General features: G+C 35.3%; 1 protein-coding gene across 2 annotated transcripts in view; it reads left to right on the top strand.

The window, feature by feature from the left end:
• LOC116165892 overlaps positions 1–15,251 on the top strand; it is a 56,443-nt gene that overhangs the window by 10,002 nt on the left and 31,190 nt on the right. The window contains exon 1 of one of the 2 annotated variants that reach the window (XM_031480631.1): positions 8,280–8,297. The exons of the other annotated variant lie outside the window; for it this stretch is intronic. The gene's annotated coding sequence lies outside the window, so the exon portion shown is untranslated. Of the gene's footprint in view, positions 1–8,279; positions 8,298–15,251 lie in introns of those variants that run through there. 2 annotated transcript variants of the gene reach the window in all.

The raw sequence follows: 15,251 nt of genomic DNA, 5'->3' as shown, positions 1-15,251 counted from the left end.
GTTTGGCTACATAGCCGGAGGTCGGGTGTTCGAAGCGGGTCACTCTGTAATTGGGCGTAAGCCATGCTGAGGACCCAGAACAATAAGTAAATAAGTAAATAAGTAAATAAGTAAATAAGTAAATAAGTAAATAAGTAAATAAGTAAATAAGTAACTAAGTAAATAAGTAACTAAGTAAATAAGTAAATAAGTAAATAAGTAAATAAGTAAATAAGTAAATAAGTAAATAAGTAAATAAGTAAATAAGTAAATAAGTAAATAAGTAAATAAGTAAATTAAAAAAAACTCAAGTGGATACTTGCTGAGCTCTCCAAGCCTTCTACTGACGCTACTTCCGTCCATCACATTATATTAAGATTATTGTTGTTACCTACTCATACTCTTAGTTTAGTTTAAATTCAATAATAATGTGTTTAAATACCTTCATAAGTAAATAAGTGAATAAGTGAATAAGTAAATATAATAAATTATCCACACGAATTTTTAACCGAAATAGTACCTACTTTATTTGTGGAGAATCGCTATGAGATTCAGTAATTAGTTTAATCGTTCATTATTGACTCGGGATTTATTCTTTGGGGGGAAATTAATTGTAAGTTTTGTTTTGTCGTGTGGGGAAATTCATATTCATACAATTGTGTATTAACGTTATTCAATTTTGGAGGCAATTTTAATTGATTTTATTTAGAATAAAACAGCATTTCTTTCGTTAATTTGATTCTACTGTGTTTCTTTTCAGTTTCGTACGGGGGAGATAGGTACGTAATTAAGAAATTGAATTAATGGGTCTATTGCAATTTCAAAATGAATGGGCACCACAAACAGCATAGAGGTGGTTAATTGGATGACAGAAGTTGTTCTTACCGGGGTTCTTCCGAATGAGACTGCTTATGGAAATAACTTTTGGTCAGTTAAAAGTTTATCGTTGGTCCATTGCCTGGCCCATTGTGATTAAGTACGTGTAAATTTACTTTAGAACTATGAATAAATCCTTAAAATTGTCGAGGGTGTTTTTGAAGGTTGATTTTGAGTTGAATCTACTGTTGTAGTTTCGGAGGGAGCGTGAATAATATTTGTTCAGTTGATGGAACTTTAAGTAAAAGTAAAAGGGGGTCATTAAAGACGTGATTTTTGGTATTTGCTTTCTGTCATCTTTAATAGAACCTCTTCTTTGTACCAAAAAGTCTGCAACATACTACTTCTCCCTCAATGGGGCCCCCCCCCCCCTATTACGCTAAAACTTGTGTACTCAGCACATTGTTGCAGAAAATTTGTATAGGTTGCTTAGGTAAATTATAGAAGAAAATGAAAATTCATTCTTTACCTATATACTTTTTTGGGTTTTCTACAGAATGCTCTATTACACAAATTGGGCTACAAAATATTAGAGGTTTCGCAATGTGCACTAATTCGGGGGTACCTCTTCAACTCATCTACGGAAAGGAATACTTGTATCATAGTGTAAGAATAGAATTACACTAAGCTTGTATTTTGCCTGATCAGAATTATTAGAGGGAGAACTTTTTACGCTTGTGGTGAGTTATATTAGAACTACAATTAGAATTGGAAATGAAAATGATTGCTTGTTCAACAAATTATTTAGCAGCGGTCGATACAAGTAACACGCTCAATGCTCACTGCATGCAAGAATCCAAAGCGAAATGTGTCGGAGCTTTGAATGTAGTTGAGTATACTCCAGTTTCCCGTGAAATATGCGTGGAAAAGTTTCAAAGCTACAATACGGATGAATTATTTCCAAGAAAGGCCTTGAAGATGCAAAACGAATAAAATGGAACGACCGCAAAAAAACTAAATTCGGCGACATGACATGTTTAAGGCAGTATGGATAGATTTATAAGTTCAAAAAAATTAATGTGCGGTTTAAACAAAAGCCACATCTTACGCCTTTTGCTGGTTTACCGTAATGTAATTTCTGCTTAATATTTTAATTACGTTTTGTAAAAAGCAGATTGACTAATAATAACATTTTAAACTGACACGCAAAAAATGGTAATTCGGTCGACTGTGATCGACTACATAGAAATTTTAATTACTTTTTGTCCTACTTGTGTTCAAACACAGGTCGCCGGGCACACACAAACCGACGTAATTAAAGACCATTGTTACACTTGGCAGACGCGCAAGAATATAAAAGTGGATGACCTATTCTGTACAGACAACTCTATGCAAAGGAAGTATCATTTATAAAACGGTTATGAAAAGACACTAAAAATTACATGTATTATTCATCCTTAAACATTCCATTTTCACACTTGACAGATTCTCTTCATGAACATTTTTAATTAAAGGTAGCAAAGGGAATAATTTGAAAAAAAAATTTTGCCTTTAACGTAATGATCATTAAGTATACCTTTTATGCTCGCTTTTATGTAAAGAAATTATAAATGTAATCATTACACACCTGAAAGATTCGTTATGGTCTCCTTTACGCTACCACCTTTTTCTCTTTCAATTAGAACCCTAATCGAATATTGAAAACCAAACCATTTATATAACAAATCACACCCATTCATTCAGTCATTCTTAAATTATCTGTTCTCAGAGCATGCGTTTAGTAAATAATTTCATTTTGGTTTCCCAATTCTCCGTCCACAATAGCGCTTAATGTATTGACAGGTCCTCGTATTGCGCCTTTCCAAAATCAAATAAAATAACCTGCCAATTGCGAGAACTTTTTTATAAGTAAAGGTTAGACTGGCCGTTGTTTTTGATGTCTATTACGTGCTTGCTTCATATCACACAATAATATCTGCAAATACAATCCAATAGGTAAAGCTCAATTCTAATTAATTTGGGGCGAGAGGTTTTTGCAGCATGTTCATGTAGCCGAGACCTTTCGTATAAATTAGGAGTCTTGTGTTAAAAGTAGGTGGATCATCTTTTTAACCGGAAATTTGTTTTGTTTCAAAGTTGTTTCTAATTATTTCTAGAGACTGTGCTAATTACGTAATTATTCTGTGTAAAGATATTCACCAGCTTGAAGTTAGTTGTTAGATTTCTTATTGTCTTTGCTCTGCTAATTATAAAAATGACAAAGATCGTTTGTAAAAACCCACAATAACCTAACCATCAACACCAACACCCGTTCTACGGTGTATTCGTTATATAGCCATTTTTTACAAGAACAATAAATTAACTCAGCTTTTAGTAGTGTTGACGATTGGAGCCTAACATTTTTTCCTTGAAACTCCTTTTAGCATTTGGATTCGTAACAACTGCCGGCTGTAGTTTTATTTCTAACTGTCCCCAGAATAGAATATTTAGGAACTTTTAAAATCATTTATTATTTTTATTATTTTAGTGCCCAACACCCTTTAGATATAAGAAAAATGACTTTTTAACTACTCTTGAAGATTACTAGTTAATTGGTAATATTGAAAAGAAATGTGTATGCAACGAATCAGGAAAAATCCACCCAAGGCATCTGTTTGAGATCTTGGATCGATCTCCGACTTCGAACGAAGGACCAGGTTGTTTCATAACCAACGATAATAATTTTATCGTCATTCCTTTTTGTACACTTGTACATTACACCCTGACTAATTTGAGAGTCCAAGATTATGGATTGATTTTGTTAAGAGTGCCTCCTTTGAGATTGTAATTGTGCATTAAATATGGCACAAATCTGTGCTGTGGCATAGTTTCACCACACAATCATTTAATGATGCATTTAAGTGCAGTGAGTGAACAATCTTACGTTACAATTGAAAAAGTCTTCCCATTAGCTTTTCTTTCGAACTACATATCTGCAGCTAAAAGTGGGAAAGTATAACATAGGTATTTATCGTAAAAGGAGTTATTAAATAATGAGTGCAATTATTTTAGGGAGAGACATCCCTGTAGCACAATTAACTTAAAAATTAAACATTAACATTTAACAGCGCTGGTATAACAATAATACTAATAATACAGCGCTGTAGGTATTAAACTGTTTTGGGAATAAAAAAGCGCCATTATTGTCACTTATTTCGCGCTTCTTTTAATTCCATTGTCGAGGGTCGCCCTTTGCCATTGCACATTTAAATTTTGTTTTAATCTTTGTTAATAATAGGTGTTATTTGCAATTAGCGTTGGAGAATTTTTGCAAATCTCTAAATTTATTGACCCTAAATTGCCATCCTCTGCTATGTACAGATAGGAAAATAAAAGTAATAGAGTTATGATAAACGGCTTTTAAGACAAACGAAAATTTTACTTAATTCGTAATTTCAAGTTACATTCCAAACAGGTCAAGTAATTCTAATAGAATCCATAAGCACATTGAAACCATTCCAAAAACATAATAACCTCATATTCACATCCATCCTGAACTTGACAAATTGCATACACTTCATTAAATATGACCCTATGCTTAATTTGTCAAAAAACCAGAATGCTAATGGATCATAATTAATCAAGACTTGGTCGAAGAATTGAAGAGATTTATCATCACAAAATGAAGCGCTACTGCGATAAATGCATGTGGGTCAACGTGTTTCATTCCTCCGACCCTCCTGACCCTCTTCAACCAGAGAACGGGAATGTAAGGATGAGTAAAGTTAACTTGGATGGGAACGGAAGGAATTGAGTTAGGGTGCTGTGTGGGAAGAGTACTGCCAAAGAGTAACTGGGTACTCTTTGGTACTGCTCCAGCATTCACCTCCTAGATTTCAACATAATGCTACTTTCTCTTCAAATGAGTATAACCTTTCGCCTTTTTAAATGCATGTGAGGTGAACCATAATTTATAGATGAACGCTGGATTGCTTTTGTATTGTCCTTGTCTAAGGTTATTGTCTTATTAGGAAAATAGGAAGATGTAGTGGTAGCCAGACCCAAAATCGATTTTTCCGAGATTCGAAAAGAAATTACACATTCGCTATGACGTGGCTCCAGGAAATATCGCCATAAAAGGTTACCATTCGATACCTACTACCACAGATTTAAACACTCTTAAATCTGTGCTACTACCATTGAATAAGAGTAAATTACTTATTCAATGCTACTATTACACTTTCATAAACGTCATTCATTGAGCAAGATATTACTTCGTAAAAGTTTTAAACGAATGAAAACGATACACGCTCTAATTTAAGTAATGGATATAAAACTATCGGTCCTGAGACTGGAAGCATATGCCACTCTGCAGTTTTGTATTTTACCTAGCTAGAAAGTTTTTCCGTCGCAATCTAATGTATACAATCAAGCAGCAGTGTATTGCTTGGAGATTCAACTTATAGTTCCAGCTTCTGTAGCAAGAGTTTATCTATCTGCCCATTTGTCCACTCTAATGCTAAGCTAGCCAATGTATCTACAGCGGACCTTTGCCATGCGAGGCGAGATCGGGTAATTGTAAAATCGTCATTTATCTAGCGGTTTCGCTGAAGAAGAGAAAAACGTGTGATTCAACGTCCAGTAAGGGAATTCAAAGAATTGTTTGACCCTTGTGGGATTAAAATATTCAACAATATTAGGAAAACATAATAGCTAAAGCAAGTACTAGTCTCTTGGAAGACAATGTTTTCTTGTTTTTGATTTTTTGTTGAAACCTATTAGTATTATTTTTTGTGTTCAAGTTTCTAACCATTCCTCTAAATTAAGGTCCACTCAAACTGGCGCGGGAATGCGTGAACGATAGCGGGATATCTTTGTAAAGCGGAATATGCAAATATAACGTATGCCAACCGCAGCATCGATATGCATACGTGCATATCGCGCTGTACGGCGTCCGTCCCGCTCCCGTTCCCCTTCCCACATTCCCGCCTCTGTTTGAGTGGACCTTTATTCGTTTATATCCAAACACCGCCTTGCAACTAAGACATCCTCCAAAAAGGAAAGGGTTTGGACATTTCCTACCCATTATGTTCCTTCATGCCTCTTCAGATATGTTTCCATTTTTACAGCCCCCTATTGCTGAAACTGTCAGAAAGAAATGCTGCCACCAAATCTATATTTTATAGGTGTCCACAATATTGCTATTTTGGAGGTCGCAGTGGAGTACTACAAGAAGAACTTCAAGTACAATTATGTTATTATTGATCGGCCGTCTTTTTTTAAAAATCAACCATGTATAAATGCAGTACTTACTGAAGAATCTAAAGGTGACTTTCGTTACTATTTGGCACATCTTTGAAACCTACAAATTGTTAAAACCTGAAAATAAGAGAGTAAATTTGTCTAATGGGTATTGAATTTGGTCTTCTAAAACGTTGTTTTACTCCTATGCCCAGTTTCCAGTAGCACATTTTTTTGCGCTAAAAAAACTTGTTGATCTGAACTGCGGGTTAGTTCGTTGGATTAAATTATTAACAAGATAAGAAACAACAACCTCAACTTTTTCCCCTTGCTACAGCAAAGGAATTCAGCGGCCCTAACTATTAAGAGTCTACTACTTGAAGCTTGTTCTTGTTTTTATGTCTTGTTTTTCCTTACGGGCGGGGGTCGGGAGAGTGTGCATTTTGCTATTTGAGCAATGCGCTTTTCTGATTACAGTCCACAATTGGGTTTGTAGACACGGAATCCATCAGACAGCGTTATCCATGCTGACGAGGTTTGTGAAACTGAAATGGATGCGTTTCCTCTAGATCCCTTGCAACACCCTCCTGAGCCGCTTTTTTTCGCTCCGGTGGTTCAGTCCAGGTGCGATGTTTCTTATATGCTCGAGGTCGGAGTTGTCCATTCTGTCTTAAATTTTCTCAGCCAGCGAGCGGATGTGGTCTACGAGCGTTACCATTTTCCTGCCTGATCTTGTTGTTTATAATGAAGTAGGGTGCTTTCGCGTTTTTGTCCGAAGCGCGGGATTGCATTGCTTCGAGTGCGTCAGTCTTGGACTGAGGTCATATGCTTCTCAACCTCTGCGGAGTCGTGGGTCATGACCATGACCATGACCACCGAAACTTTTGAATCGGACGTTTTTTGCATTAGATGTCACGCGTTTGACATTATTGCCTCCTAACGGGTTTCTGCATTCTGCTTGGTAGCTGTTTTGCAGTAGATGCCGTTTTGACTATCGAAATGTATGGGTCTATGTGCGTGATATCGTGTAAACGTTTGGAAGGGTTGCTAAAAACTTAAATCAGACTATGCCAAAAAACAATCTATGTTTAACATCACTTATTCTCTTTTGTTTCCATGAAATTCTCTTAATTTTTTTATATTATTTTAACGAATATTCTTCAAATCCGGATAGACATCGAGACGCCATGAACGATTGGTCATTGGCGATAAGAAACTAAGACGGATGTGACGCATTCTTTCCGGGAAATATAACGTGTTTATTCTAGAACACTCGGGAGCGTTCGGGAGCACTCGAGAACATTCTTTATATATATGCAAATCGAATTGTGTTTCGAGTCAGTCGATGCATTACTGAAATATCAGTGATAAATAGTTCGCGGTCGTGTTATGTTATAAATTGTGAGTGATAAAATATATCTACTAATTTACTGTTATAAATTAATACATTTCAAGAATGTTTATTGTTTATAAAGTATAAAGTGATTTAAAAGCATCTTGACATATAGGTATATAATAATGCAAGTCAAGAGTAAATTACAAAAATACACAACAGAACATAGTACACACGGCTAAGTTTCCTTCACAGAATTTTACCTACGTCGTTACATGCAATTCATAAAATTCATTTAGTGAATACATGGCTTGCCTATGTAAATATTTCTTAACTATATTTTTGAACGAGTTGAAATTATTGATACTTTTAATTTTAGAAGGCAATGCATTGTACAACTGTTTGCAAGCATAAAACGGTGACTTCTCATAAAAAGTCGATTTGTACAAAACTGTCCGTAGCAAGTCATTAAATCTTGTATTGTAATTATGATGTCAGTTATTGCTAAATTTTGTTATATTACACTTTGCATACTTTAGACAGTTGTAGATATAAATTGAGTATATCGTCATAATTTTATGCTTTTTAAAAACCATTCTACAAGATTCCCTTTTATTTAGGTTGAATATCAATCGCAAGATTCTCTTTTGAGCAATAAAATTGTTAATTAATTGCAAATAAATAAATTACATAATTAGATTAACGTTACATTATTAATTCATTTTAGTCAAAACGATCAGCTATAGGGTGTGAAACATCATTTTAATCGGAAAAGAATTGTCTATTGGAAAGTTCAAAAATACATTCTTCGTTCTAAGTTTTTTTTTTTTTTTCTTAGGAGGGGAAATGCATTTACGCCCAAAGTGTGGGGCTCCCCCGAATATTGGGTATACCCACTAAAACCCCTCCTTAGGCGTCAGCTGCTGAGGCTATTGGCCTTTATTACGAGGTAAGTTAAAAATATTAGACTTTATTAAGGAGTCCTATTTCTTTAAAGAAGATTAGCGTATTTCTACACTTTTCACTTGTTAAGTTTGCCTCTACTGTTGCACAAACGTCGAGTCGCCTTCTTTGTTGTTCGTAGCGTGGGCACTGACACATTATGTGTTCTAACGACAGATCAACTTCACAGTTTTCACACTGGGGTCGGTTAGAGTTAGAAAGTAAATATTCATGTGTGATAGCAGTGTGTCCCAGTCGCAATCTGATGTATATCCTCACCAGGTCAATTCTTGCCGCACTTATTAAAACATTGGTGCTAAATTCGGTTTAACCTTTCTCAGAGCAGTTTCTGAGTTTGCCCATTGTCTTTCCCAGTACTCCCACATTCTCCGTTTCACAAGGGTCTGGCGTGCTGTCTTTGACAGATGCAAGACCTCCCGATCTGACAAATCAAGTTCTGCTATCGCTTCCCTTGCCCTGATGCCCAAAGGTCTGCACCTATCAAGACGCCCCCTTCTTACATTTTCAACAAATTCCTGGTGGATCGGATGTTCCCTATTTATCAGAATTTTGTAGTAATAGTTAACCATCAGCTGCTTACGGCGAAAAGGAAGTGGTAGTATATTAGCCTCAACGTGTAGGGAATTAGTGAGGCTAGTTCGGAAGGCACCTAGGGCGTACCGTATGGCAAGATTTTGAATTCTGTCTAGTTTGCCTAACGTTGTATCACAGCATGTAGAATACGCGTACGAGCCGTAGTCTATTCGTGACAATATCAGTTGGTGTTCTAATAATGTCGTAAATTAAGCATCCCATGACTACTCGTTTTTCCCACAAAATGAGAAAATTAAAAATACGAAAACGTTATCATAAAATATAATAAATTTATATCTTGGTAGCCTTGAAGGAGTTTTAAGCGTGTCAAATAGAATTCGTTCATAAATTGTAAAAATTTACTTCATTCAACTATGACAAACCTAAAATAGTAATTGCCGGAAATGAAATTTTAAAATATTTCTCCTATCTCGAGCTATCACGGGAAGTAGTCTCGGAGAGGCGAAGAAATAGACAGGCAGATGTGATTTAGTGTAACAGCTTCGCTTTTTACTAACAAATAGGTACAATTTAAGAGTACAAATTAAGGTAACATGTACGTTCCAAAGAAGGGTTGAGTGTTGACAACACAATGATGTATAAACGAAAAATTAAAAAAGTAACACTTAGTACAGCTTCTGGGGTTGGAGACTTATTTCTAGTACTCTTGTTACCAGTAATGGAACTAATCTGTAAATCGCAAAAAATTTTTCAATAATTTTCACTGCAATACGAGTGGATGATAATGCCAAAAACCACGTAAGGTGAGTATGATCAATTTTTCTGCAAACCCCCTTAAGAGAAGTGGAATTGTGGACCTAACTAACTTCTTCCTACTACTGAAGTAAGTCAATACATTCATCCATTTCACTAGACCCCATTGATTGAATTAAGCAATTGAGTTTAGTACCAAATGGGCGCTAATTAAGGAGTTAATTTAATAAGATAATTTTTGGGGGTGCACTTGCATTCCTTTAGAAATGTACGTGTAGACGAAGATTTTTGGGAAACAGGCGATTTTAAGAATATCGGCAGAAAATCAATAGTTCCAATACGTGAACTAAAAAAACGCAAATTAATCAACATTTGAATATTATGAATTGAATTGGCAGCATCTGTTAAGTTATAACTCCCTACATTACATTTCAAATATGGAAACGCCGACAACGTATGAAGCGAAGAAGACTATTTGCCATTCTTGACGGGACATCTGTGTGGTCATCTCGGTCAAATTACTGTAGGTATTTGTACCGTTCGTCACCATTAATGCAAGCGAATATGTGCCTCCGCATAACCCATAGTCGTCTTGCCAGGCAAGTCAGAAGGCGACTTCGTGACCTACAAATTACCATACGCTGTTTATTTGCAAATTAAATTAAAAAAAAATTGTTATATACGTGTGCATGTTTCGAAATTCCACGTACCTGTTTCGTTTATTTATTGGTCGGCTGGATTAAATAAATTTATTGAATTTGCAGATCGGGGCTGGAACTTACAGTTTGGCATTCGGATAAAAAGTTCTCAAACTCGATAAAGTATAATAGAGTTGTGAATAAATCTGCCAAGCACAATGAGCGCTCTGTTATATGTAGTTAAATAGAAAAATTTATAACAGATTTCTATGGCATAAACTAGACATTTCTCTAATGTTTGTGACAATAACCTTTGAAGAAAACACATCGGGCGTAATATTTATAGGAAATGCACTTACCATAATTATACATTTATACATAGTTTGCTTGGCAGAAAACAAAATTACCTACATATTGTTTCACGATACGATTCACAACAGCGAGCTTGCCAGTAATCACGCATTTTTGGTATAATACCATTGATTATATTAGCAATAATCAACCAGCAATTTTGCTTAGATAAATATAATGAGCAGATCAGATCTCTTTACACATTGGATTTTAAAAAAATTTCTCAACCAAACACTATACGGATAGCGAATTCGAAATGTGAGTAACAGTAGTTTGAATGTTTTATTTCCTTATATTTTTGAGATGAACATAAAATAAACCGTAACAGATATAAACTGGAACTCTTATAACTGTGATCGAAATACAATGCAGTACTGTATCTCAAAGTGCATCCAATTTAGTTGGTCGCAGGAACGTACCTACGACACGAAATGTTGATAAATAAATTACCTACATAAGCACAATATTAAATCGAGCAATATTGATTGAATGCAAATCACTTGCGTTAACAAACTACGCGGGATAGACAGGAATATCCTGAAAGTAGCTGCATAAATAAATTTCAATTTAAATAAATGAATACAGATTTCCGATTTGTATCATAAATCCGCAACTTCAGTTATTCCTTAACGTTGGAGGGTCGATGAGAATTTATGATCATAGTTAAATAACAAACGAATTCCTTTTTTCCCGTAATTAGATTTCCGCTACATTTATTAATTTGTAAAATATAAACTCTACAGCGTGCTTTTTGCAAGCGGGATAAGTTTCATTATAAACTCATTAAATGGCGATAGGAACAAATTAAAAATCGCTTTTTGCTTTACACATTCGGAAAATACATCCATTCTTCATAACTGTGCAGCATTTCGTGTTTCACTGGTCATTAGAATATGATGTATGATGTTCCCAGTGTTGCAGATTTTATTAGAGTACTTAGAGGGTAACATCCTTATATGCAACCCACCAAAGTTGCTTTTGTTATTCGTGCTTCGAACTGTCCCGCTTCATTATCGTTAGTAGCGTAATTATCGCAATGGTTTATACAAAACTTTAATTAGTATCCAATCTGCAATTTTTGGTGCTTATTGAAAAATATGTATCTAATTTTATTTGATTAGCGCCAAATATGATATATACCCCATCCAACCGATCTTTAATGTGTTGAAGAGAAACATTTTCTCGAGTAAAGACCCATTATCATTAGAGCCGCATCGAACGGCGCGACGCAGAGTAACGCAGATCACAGCTGGTTACTCGATTTTTGTGACTTCAGACATGGTTTTAAACGAGTGACTAAGGAAACTAATTGACATAAAGTTCACGTTGTGTTTTTCAGAGGCTAATAAGACTTGAAATGTCGTGTCGTGAACGTTTTGGCTAGCTGCGATCTCTCTGGATTTATGTCAGGTCTGGAATTTTTGGCAATACCCTCGTACCAGTTTTTTCCATGAAATACGTCATGATATTATGTGGATTTCGGAGAGTTCCATGACACAATCGGTTGAACGAATAGTAATTCAACCCCTTAAACAAGGCCATGGGAACACCATCATTTGAATGAGCTTCCTCCATAGACTTGGAATGATTATATTATTAATAGTTGGTATTTTTATTAACACTGCTCATGATTTAGAAAAAAATACAACTTGTATGAACAAAGCAAAAATAAAATATAACTTACTAGGTACAATGTGTTTTGTAGCTATAATTGTTGTAGTGTAACTTTTAGGAAGGATTTAATCAATTTTCCTCAATTTCTGCAATCTTCTCCTTAACCCAAGTTTATTTCAAGCTTTCAATTTCTTTTAATGATTTTGTATGTGTTATGATCTGCATCAATAATCAAGAAAATCGTTATTGGAAGAATAAATTCAACAAATTAGTTTTCATGGCTTCATATTACTTAATCACGAGGGTCCTTTGATAAGTCTCCTGTTTTGAAATAAATAACAACAATACAGACTAAAAATACATTTTGTAGTTCGAAGCTCAACGCACTTCATCCAGCGTTTCTGTAAACTTGCGATCTCTGTCCGAAAGTGCTCGAGCTCCTCAAAATAGGTGTTCACGTGCTCTTTACATCGTCGTTTGTGAAAAATTTTTCTCCAGCCAGATATACTTTTAGTTTTGGGAACATATGCTCACTCCTCATATTTTTTGAGGCTACAGCAATATGTGCTGTATCAAAATGATGCAAAATTCATACAAGATTGCGATACATGCACTTTTTTGCATGTTTGTTGGGTATATTTTAGAAAAAAGCATGATAAATATAACTCGCACACACAGAACGAAACAAAAATTCACAGATTTTGCAATCTTTGCAACCATCGGAGACATTGGAAATGATAACCGTATAATCTATAAAGCCGTAGGTACATAACCTTTATTCACACGGAATTATCTTGCTCCACTCGCTCGCAAGCTCGCTCGTGTCGCAAACTTTCTGAATAATAAGCGGCGTAACATGCGTGCAATACCATCACGGGCGATGTGCGATAAATTTAAATTCGAATTAACAAAACCCTTGCGCACTGTTAAGTAAGTACCATATTGACAGTATCCGCGACTTTTCCTGAATCTACCGATTGCAGTCGAGTACGGTACAATCAACACTAGACGCGACACCACTGGTCTTCTTTTCTACTCGGCAAACCTGGTAAATTCATACCCATACAAAACATAAGCATGTCCAATGCTAAAAATTGGTTGGGGTACGCTAACAACAAAATATGAGGAAATTAGTGAATCGTAACTCATATTGCACATAGATACTAAACCGAATAGTTTTTTTAACAAGCCCCCCGGGGGGCACTTGCAGCTCGTCTGGGGTATCAAAGCCTACAGTTGAAATTCGAGATAAATCACAGTCTTAGATGTCGTAACTAGTGTGCGTACTGTATTCCCCGCTAAAATACCAAAAGGTAAAATGGCGGGTATTTTTATAAAATAAATTGAATGTATTCCCATCTCTCTGACTGTCTTTTCAGTACGAAAAGTGTTAGCTTACAAATAAGTCAGTACACATATCAAACAATTCGATAACTTCCACATATTTAAATGAACGACCAAATATATAAATATAATTAAATTGAGCAAACATTTACACAAAAAATGAAAACGATTTCAGAAACAATAAAAGTTAACGCTATTTTCATACGCGTAAATTCTAAAGACATAAAAGAGTTATTACCCCGACCTGCATTATGAAACAAAAAACAACAAGCTTCAACTGCACGATGCTCTCTGGACGAAAGCTCAAACCAAGATTACTGTAATGTAAGAAGCATTGGTGGTCTTGAGACGGCTTTCCTCTGATAAAAAGTGGTGCGGTTACCAGCCCCCAAAAGTGTGTGCATCATTGAAGGATATATATACAACTCTCAATGTGCGAAATTTAGGTGCTCGGTGAATTTTCTGCAAATTCTACGGCATCAATTCCAATAACGGTCGCATAATTGACCAGGTCAGTTCATAAAATTCAGAAAAAGAACAGTTTTTTCTATTCAAGGTACTAGTTTTACAAGAATGAAGCGAAGATGATTACGATCATAGAACTGACTTCTGCGAAGTCCCAAATAATTGATGAAAATCCTAATTTTTCCCACAACATCTGTTTTAGCAAAGAGTTACTCTCTTTTTTGAGTGGATATGGATTTATGAACAAACACAATTGTAAGTACTCCAGTACTCCGGGAAAACGGTAATATAGATACCGGGTGTTCCTAAGTATGATGTACATACAGAAGCGGTTAATTCTTTGTCTTATTTTACCACTAAAACTTCGTATAAACATATGTAGGTCCGCAAACTCTTCGTTACTACGGAGTGTTATAATTTCATCGTACACTTTACAATTTAAAACTAATAAAAGCAAGAGATTATCCAAATAGAGCTAAGGCCAACCGGACCATTTTAATACTTACATTTAGCTAAATACCGAAAATTAATTTCTCTATTTTAGAATCTACCACGGGCGCACAAAGGGCGTAGAGAATGAAATATAACCCCTAGAAAAACATCACTCTGTAGATTTTCACTACGATTCACGTGACCAATGGTGTAAGCCCTTCAACATAACGTGTGTTCCACATTTGAGCTAAATTTCAGAAACTGCAAGAGATATAAAGAATAACATCCTATGGATTAGTAACGAAGCGTTTCCAGACCTATGTTTATTATTATGAACTTTAAGTCATAATAAAGGCAAAGAATTAGCCCCCTCCCTATGTAGCACATCATATTTAGGAACACCTAACAATATATTCAAGAGCTAAGACAGATATTCAGATCTTATATTAGGAAAGCGACGCGATAGCAACAATTGACTCGAAAGTTAAAAATTTACTACAGAAATATATACGAAGTATTGAACGTACCAGTATAGGGAATGTTTACCATTCCAATCCATAAACTAGCTAAGTACATTAACTTGTCTGACATAACAGTCATGAGTATCCTGAATCACGTTTCTAGGAAACATGCAGCGCTCCCCATGTTTTTCCATATAGGGTTTATCGCGAACCGTGATTTCTTTTAACAATAACGGCGTTACATTGGCACAATCAATTTTTTTTTTGTTTTTTTTTTCGTAGGCAACAGCAATAATGGTCCTGCATTTCCTATATCTAGCTCAGTAAATAAACATGCATTTTAAATAT

This window comes from Photinus pyralis, unplaced genomic scaffold (genome assembly GCF_008802855.1).
Source record: "Photinus pyralis isolate 1611_PpyrPB1 unplaced genomic scaffold, Ppyr1.3 Ppyr1.4_LG3a, whole genome shotgun sequence".
Classification (NCBI taxonomy): Eukaryota; Metazoa; Arthropoda; class Insecta; order Coleoptera; family Lampyridae; genus Photinus; species Photinus pyralis.
This window is presented reverse-complemented; position numbering and strand designations above follow the sequence as displayed.